The sequence below is a fragment of the Armigeres subalbatus genome, chromosome 1 (genome assembly GCF_024139115.2).
Source record: "Armigeres subalbatus isolate Guangzhou_Male chromosome 1, GZ_Asu_2, whole genome shotgun sequence".
NCBI lineage: Eukaryota > Metazoa > Arthropoda > Insecta > Diptera > Culicidae > Armigeres > Armigeres subalbatus.
The window spans coordinates 176,147,657-176,155,589 of NC_085139.1; positions in this window are offsets into that span (position 1 = coordinate 176,147,657).

Sequence of the window (7,933 nt, forward strand, 5' to 3'; positions counted from 1 at the left end):
CTTTTCCTTCTTTCTTTTTCCTTTTTCCTTCTTTTTCTTCTTTCTTCCTTCTTCCTTTTTCCTTCTTTCTTCTACCTTCTTCCTTCTTCTTTCTTCCTTCTTCCTTCTTCATTTCTACCTCTTCTTTCTTCTCTCTTCCTTCTTCCTTCATCCTTCTTCCTTCTTCCTTCTTCCTTCTTCCTTCTTCCTTCTTCCTTCTCCCATCTCCCTTCTTCCTTCTATCTTATTCCTTTTTCTTTCTATCTTCTTTCTTCTTCCTTTTTTCTTCTTCTTTCTTCCTTCTTCCTCCTTCCCTTCTTCCTTCTTCTCTGTTCCTTATTGCTTCTTCCTTCTTCCCTCTCCCTTCTTCCTTCTTCTTCCTTCTTCCTTTTTCCTTCTTCCTTCTTTCCTTCTTCCTTCTTCCTTCTTCTTTGTTTCTTATTGCTTCTTCCTTCTTCCCTCTCCCTTCTTCCTTCTACCTCTTCCTTCTACCTCTTCCTTCTTCTTTCTTCCTTCATCCTTCTTCCTTCTGAATAAGAATTCAGCTTTCTTCTTTTTTCCTTTTTTCTTTCTTCCTTCTTCCCTCTTCCTTCTTCCTTCTTCCTTCTTCTTTCTTCTTTATCTTTCTTCATTTTTACTTCTTCATTCTTCCTTCTGCCTTCTTCCTTCTTCCTTCTTCCTTTTTCCTTCTTTCTTCTACCTTCTTCTTCTTCTTCTTCTTCTTCTTCTTCTTCTTCTTATTGACATTACATCCCCATACTGGGACAGAGCCGCCTCGCAGCTAGTGTTCATTAAGCACTTCCACTTCCACGGTTATTAACTGCGGGTTTCTAAGGTTTCTAAGCCAAGGTTATCATTTTTGCGTTCGTATACCATGAGGCTAACACGATGATACTTTTATGCCCAGGGAAGTCGAGACAATTTCCAATCCGAAAATTGCCTAGACCGGCACCGGGAATCGAACCCAGCCACCCTCAGCATGGCCTTGCTTTATAGCCGCGCGTCTTACCGCACGGCTAAGGAGGGCCCCCCTTCTTTTTTCTACCTTCTTGATTTTTCTTTCTTCCTTCCTACCTCTTCCTACTTCTTTTTTCTGCCTTCTGCTTTCTTCTTTTTTCCTTCTTCTTTCTTCCTTCTTTCTTCTTCCTTCTTCCTTCTTCCTTCTTCCTTCACACACTTATTAAAAAAACATATTTCAACTATACGGCCAAACGGTATTCGGCCAAATGGCGTTCGACCAAATGACCCTTTCGGCCAAATGGCATTCGGCCAAACGACCCTAAAACAATAAATTAAAGAAGTAGACCGAAATCTAACTTGACAGCAAGTAATGGCGATAGCTGGACATCGCCCAGGATGGAGATCTTTCAAGTCCGCCATTGCACTCGGGGTGTACACTACTGGCCCCACTCGCATATCAGTCCCATACCGTTTTTTGCATACTGAGATAATAGCCATTGAAGTTTCAAATCGCATCTTCCATATGAAACTCAAAAAAATCTAATAAATTGAAACATCATCGTATCTTGCTGAGTTGTTCATCATTCGATAGATTACCGTAAAGCAATTTAGTTTGATCGAAACATTGTTTAGTTTTGTGCAATCAGGTCATGTAAATTCTTAGTGGAACTGTTATGCGGGTACTTTCAATATGGGACGCACATGATTTTGCATTTTGTTTCACTCATGGACATACACAATCGCAATTTTTATTACGATTAATGGAAGTACATTAGAAATGAACTTTTTTAAAAAGTGACGAAAAGCCAAATGGGACTGTTATGCCAGTGGGGGCAGTACAGGAGCCAAAAATAAGTAACGTTTGCGCAAGATACTAAGTCATTAGGCCGGATGGGTATTAGACCGATCGGTCATTAGGCCGAATGAGAAGTATGTAGTGAGAAGTGAGTAGTAAGAAGTGAGAAGTGAGTGATAAGAAGTAAGACGTAAGAAATGAGGAGGGTGTAGTGAGAAATGAGAAGTGAAAAGAAAGAAGTAAAAAGTGAGATGTGAGAAGTGAGTAGTGAATAGTGAGTGGTGAAAAGTGAGTAGTAAGGATAGAGAAATAAGAGGGACACTTCTCACTTGTCATTTCTCTTCACATCTCTCATCGAAGTGAGAAGTGAAAAATGTGAAGTGAGTTGTGAGAAAATAGTAGTTAGAAGTGAGAAAGGAGTAGCGACAAGTGAAGAAGTAAAAAGTAAAAAGAGAAGTAAAAAGAAGAACGAAAGAAAGAAAGAAAAAAAATAAAGCTAAAAGAAGAAAGATGGAAGGAAGAAGTAAGAAACAAGTGAAATAGAAGAAAGAAGAACAAGGAAGAAGAAAGCAAGGAAGAAGAAAGAAGAAAAAAAGAAGAAACAAGGAAGAGAGACAGATGAAGGAAGAAAGAAGAAATAAATAAGGAAGGAAAAACCCAGTGAGAAGGTAGAGAGATAAAAGAAAAAAGAATGAAGGTAAGAAGAAAGAAAATGAATGAAGAAAAAAATAAAGAAAATACAACGTAGAAAAAAGAAAGATGTTAGTTGGAAGGAAGAAGTAAGAAAGAAGAAAGAAGGAAAAAGGAAGAAAAATAATGGTAGGAAAAAAAGAAATAAGAAAGTATGCCACTTCTCATTCAGCCTAATTGCGCAGGTAGCATGGGGTCAGGTTCGAGAATGTAGATATGCAATCGACCCCGAGAGCCTTCTTGAATGTCATGCTTACGGTAATCTAACGCAGTGACGGGTCTTCAGAGTTCAGATGTTGAGCTCGAAACGTTGCAGCTGATCAGTTGGGTCGGTGCATAACTAACCTGTCACGTCTTTCGGATTCATCGTTGCTCCATCCAGGCGTCGGGAAATATCGTAGAGGAGGCAAATATCGCCAGTTGTTGCCGCTTTCTCCTCTTCGTTGTCCAGGGAGTCCACACACGCTCGCTTGTTCCTTCATATAGGTAGTTCTCGCATGTTTCAATGAAGGTACCCTTGATGGTCATCCACTGCTCTTCTACGCTGTTGCTGCCTTCAAAGATTCAAAGATCTTCATCGAATGATCTCTTCATAGCTGGATTTTCTAGTTCGCATATGATGAATCGCCTTACGAGTCACTCCTCTCGCTGCTACATCTGAGCAATGCGTAATCGGATCTCGCCAATTAGAAGATGATGGTCATACGCTATGTTGGTGCTGCGTTTATTCCGGGTTTCAAGCAGGCTCCGTCGCTATTTTCGGCTGATGCAGATGTGGTCAATTTGATTTTCACTATGTCGCATATGAGAGACCAACGTGACTTTTTGCACTGATGGGGAAGAACGATCCTCCAACAACCATGGCGTTATTGGAACAGAGTTCTGAACACAGTGCACTCACAGAGAACAGACGTTCATCTTCATTCGTGCGGTTGTGTAAAACTTTGCACTGGTCATTTTGAAGTATGTCGTTATGCCGTTGCGCGGTGCTAGTGTGCTGATAATTTTGGTAAAAAATTGCCGTATTTTACTTTTTAGCGCTAGTGTGCATTCCGATTCACCACTAGATGGTAGCATCACCTTGTTTGCGTAGTGTAAGCCAACGCCATCGCTTGGTGAGATTGAGTTTGTATGTCGGGCAGTCTGCGTTGGCGACGCTGAGGAGCTTTACACACGTTTTTAACAAAACTTTGTATGGGCCTCTATGTCTGTTCTCTGTGGTTCACCGTTTTCGCTCGTAGTCCGTGATGTTGGAGTCAATCTTCGCATTAAAGCTGCCCATGTAAATCTTGATGTCACCTTTCGCAGCTTTTTCCACGACGGCATTCGGTTCACTGTAAATATTCTCCTCGTCCTGTAACTCGGTAGCACGTCTGGCTCGGGAGGATCGGAGTCTTCCATGATTCTTGTATCAAGAGCGCGTCCCAGAGTCCGAATAAATAAAGAGCTGGATGATATCAGCGACGAGAAACTATTTGACAAAGCGTTGTTTGGTGTACGACCTATGTTGTTGTCGGTAGAATCTAGTCGCCGAAAAATTGCGATGGAAGGAAGTTCAGAAAGCGTATTGCTTGTAGGTATTAGCCTAGAGTTGATTTCAGGAGACCCCGTTTCCAGCTCACACGCAAGGCACAGGACTACTTGTAGAACACGAAATAAAAAAATATGCAGAACACGAGTTGGTAGAGTATTTATGGCTTGCGACTTGTGTCAAGTAGTCATTGTGAAGTCAGAAAATGTAATGAATTTGATAATGTTATCGACATAAGGCGGCTAATATCAAGAAGCATATCAGGTAGCGAAAGGTTCGTAGAAGTAGCACAGAGAACAGACATGGATGCTCGAACAACATTTTGTTAAAAACGAGTGTAAAGATTTAAATCGCACCACAGCGCCGCCAGTTGAAGCTGCGATTCAAGATTTACTTCCGAGACTTCGAAACGATATGAAATCAAAATCCGCTTAATTCAAAATTTTACGAAACGAAACGAAATTTTATTTTTTTTCCGGGGAATTTTCATTTAATTGATTTTACATCATGTATGCAATTCTGATTTCATTTTTTAAAGTCAAATAACTGCTTTGCGACTAATAGAGTTATAGTAACAGAAGAAGCGGTCTGTGATAAATCGCCGCGTTTCCGTTTATACGTCAGCATCTGTGCCGCTTTCAAAGGATTTCATCGTTGAGTGTGTGCACCCGAATCTGATCAATTTGATATCAGTTCAAATTTATATCAATAGATATATAAAAATATAGAAATTGTGGGATTTTTCGGTATTCTGATTCAAATTTTGTTAAAAACCTTATTTCACTAAAGAATTATGTGATTGAACTATGCTTCATATTGACTTATCAGCGTGGTTTTATCAAAACCAAAAAATGAATGCATAGATTTTTTTTTATCTAATGGGATATTTATTTTATCAATATCCGCCAGGCTATACGCAGATAGAGAATTGTTAATAGCCTACATTTGCTCGCTAGACGAATCCCCTGCACCTTTCTAAAATGCACTAAGATATGAATTTCAGAATGTATTTCAAAAATTTGATTGCAAAGTTTTTACGCTAGCAATTTGCCCGGTCACGCCCTAACAGTCAATTTAGGATTAGAAGGGGAAAATTAGTTTGACACTCATTACTATAAGACACCGAGGTATGCCCTGCATCTCCATGAGTGTCACGGGAAAGGAATTGCTGGTTTGTTGACAAGGTAATTTATGTGAAGCCACCTTGGTAAGCGACTAAATATTTATTGTAAACAAAGTTATTTTTGAAAACTCGAAGACGAAAACCGTATTGTAAATCAATCCAACGCAACATTAATGTGCTTAATTTAATAATAATGTTTTCCTTGGGGCCTTCTTAGCTCTTAAGCGGTGTTTGGTCATGCGTTTAAACCTGGTTTGAGGCCTAAGAGGTGGAGAAGTTGACCTTTTATAAGAAAGAGGCGCTCTAAAAATACTTCACAAGGGCCCTAGGAATTCACGCCACGGCTTTGCTTCTTTGACTGATATGATTCATATCTGATTGCATTTACACTCTGAGTCTGACGTCTTAAATCGGATCACTTTTGAAAAAAATAGGACAGAATCTTTAAGCATATTTTTCGTTTTATGTTGGACATTTTTAACAAAACAATGAAGACGTTGTATAGGAAACGAAATATGTATATGTCGTCTCAGAATTTGATTATGTAGTAAGCGTTAATAGAAAAATTTGTATAACATTAAGTTTTTAAAACAGCTTCATGATTTTGTTCAGCGGCGCAGCTAAAATTACCAAAAATATCTGTTTCAAAATTCTGCGGAAATCCGTTAAATTTCGTTAAAAGCTAGATTTTTGTAGCGATTTTTTTGTAATTTTACGAAACTAGACGAAATCAAGAAATCAGATTTCGCCATGCTCAAATTCCGCGAAATTTCGTTTCGAACCACCTGAAACGAAATTTTTCGAAATACCGCATATGCTTAATAACGACATACTTCAAAATGACAATAGTTTTACACAATCGCATGAATGAAGATGAACGTCTGTTCTCTGTGGAAGTAGGATGTTCACTTGGATGATAAGTTCTGAAGCACCAGTAACCAAACTCAGACACAGGACCGAGATTGCTGCAGGATGCTGATGGGATTGGCTCGACTGTGTTGAAAAGGTGTAATGCTTCCTTAAAAATATTGGCAAGTTTGCGAAGAGAGTGCTTTTAGCTTCAGGTCAGCACTCATTCCAATTTCAGAAGATATGAAAAGCATGGAATTCATCCGAATTTACATGAGAAAATCTTCCGAATTTTTAATGGAAATTCTATTAAATTTTCACCGGAAATTCCTCCATATTTCTAGAAGAAATTTATCTTATTCAGGGGAAAATTCTCCGAATTGAATATTGGTACATTTCTCCTTTGAAATACGACAAAAATAATTCACAAAACGACAAAGTGCATCTGATAATAAAACTAATTTTCATGTTTTAAAATATCCAGGAATCGAACCCGCTGCCCTTGGATAGTAAATCCATCGGCTGCGGTTATTTGCCAAACAATTTTTATAAATACACGTGGCAATTAGGTCATCTTTGAAAGAATGGACATAGATGAAATCCACAAAACGAAGATTGGATTTCAAAAGTTGTGGAAGCTCCAGACACGTACTAAATAAACGTGGCAAATTGTTATTCTATTATCCATCTACGATTATATAAATATACTGATTAAATTCGACTTTTCGAGCTAGATCTTTTCATAAGCCACAGTGCAATACAATGCAATACAAACAAACCTTAAAGCCATTCATGGTGGATTCCTTACAGCGAATTTGCTGGTAAAGAATAAGTACTCGACCGGATGTGCCATTTGAGATGTATTTTTTTTATCTTCACCAACCAACCGACAGAGGCAGTGCAACGGCACCACTTGAAAATTGCTTCGAGCATCACTTGCCACATTTGTGTTTTCCCGCACTCCAACTTTTATGTATTATTCATTATATTCATTATTATTTTTAATGTTCCTTTCTTTGGTCGTGAAAAGTACGATTCTTGGTAGTCTTCATCTTTCTTTGAAGGCACTTGGCTCCGTCTTATGTATGACGTTTCTCATTTCAGTTCTTTCGTATCTTGAAGATCGTCTCACATAGTCTGCCAGTTTCATTGAATAACGAAGAGCGAGTTTCTCGAGTTGCAGAAGCTTTTCCCGCTGGAGTTGCGGGTGGGTGGTGGAAGGAAAGGTAAGAAACCGGGAAAAGTGAGCAAAGAAAAAAGGCATATTTTTATGTACCCCGATGGTGCGGCGAGTAGGAGTAAACGAGAGTGCTTGTCTTACCACTACTACCGCAAGAAAAAAGCGCCCCGGTTGTACAATCTGGCCACGAGGACATCACGCGAGAGCGAGAGTGAGAAGCATTTTCTTGCAAGATTTTTATTTTCGGTGACTTTTCCCCGTCGCTCGCCGTCGGAGGATTTTTATTCGTCCTCGCCGCCACCGCCGCGATAGGAGCTAACCCTCCTGTGTTCACTCTTTCCACGCGCTTCACTCGGATGGTGGTGTGGTCGATGATATTCGCAATCGCAATACCGCAGCTCTTCGGTTTTGAGCGGAGTTCAGAGGACACTACGACGACGACGTTGACGAAAGACGGCGGGATGTTGCTGCTGGCTGGCTGGCTGGTTCGCGTGGTGCAACTCTATCAGGCTCTCGGAAAACCGATGTGTGTGCGTTCGGCGGGCGCGGCGGAACGATACAGCAGGGGTGTGGGTTGGGGCTTGGTTGTTTATTTTTTTGTCCAACCTGCTCCTGTTCTCTCTTCAGCTGTTCGTTGCTACTCCTTGCCACCCGCCGGGGACCATTTTTTCCCAACCCACCGACCACGATACAACCACACACCAGACCACCGCATCTCGATATTCCGAGGAGGCGCAGGACGAGCGGCCACAAGGCATTGGTTGCGTGTTTCGGTATCTCACTCATCATCATCATCATCCAGTGGCACCGCACTGTTACCGCGAT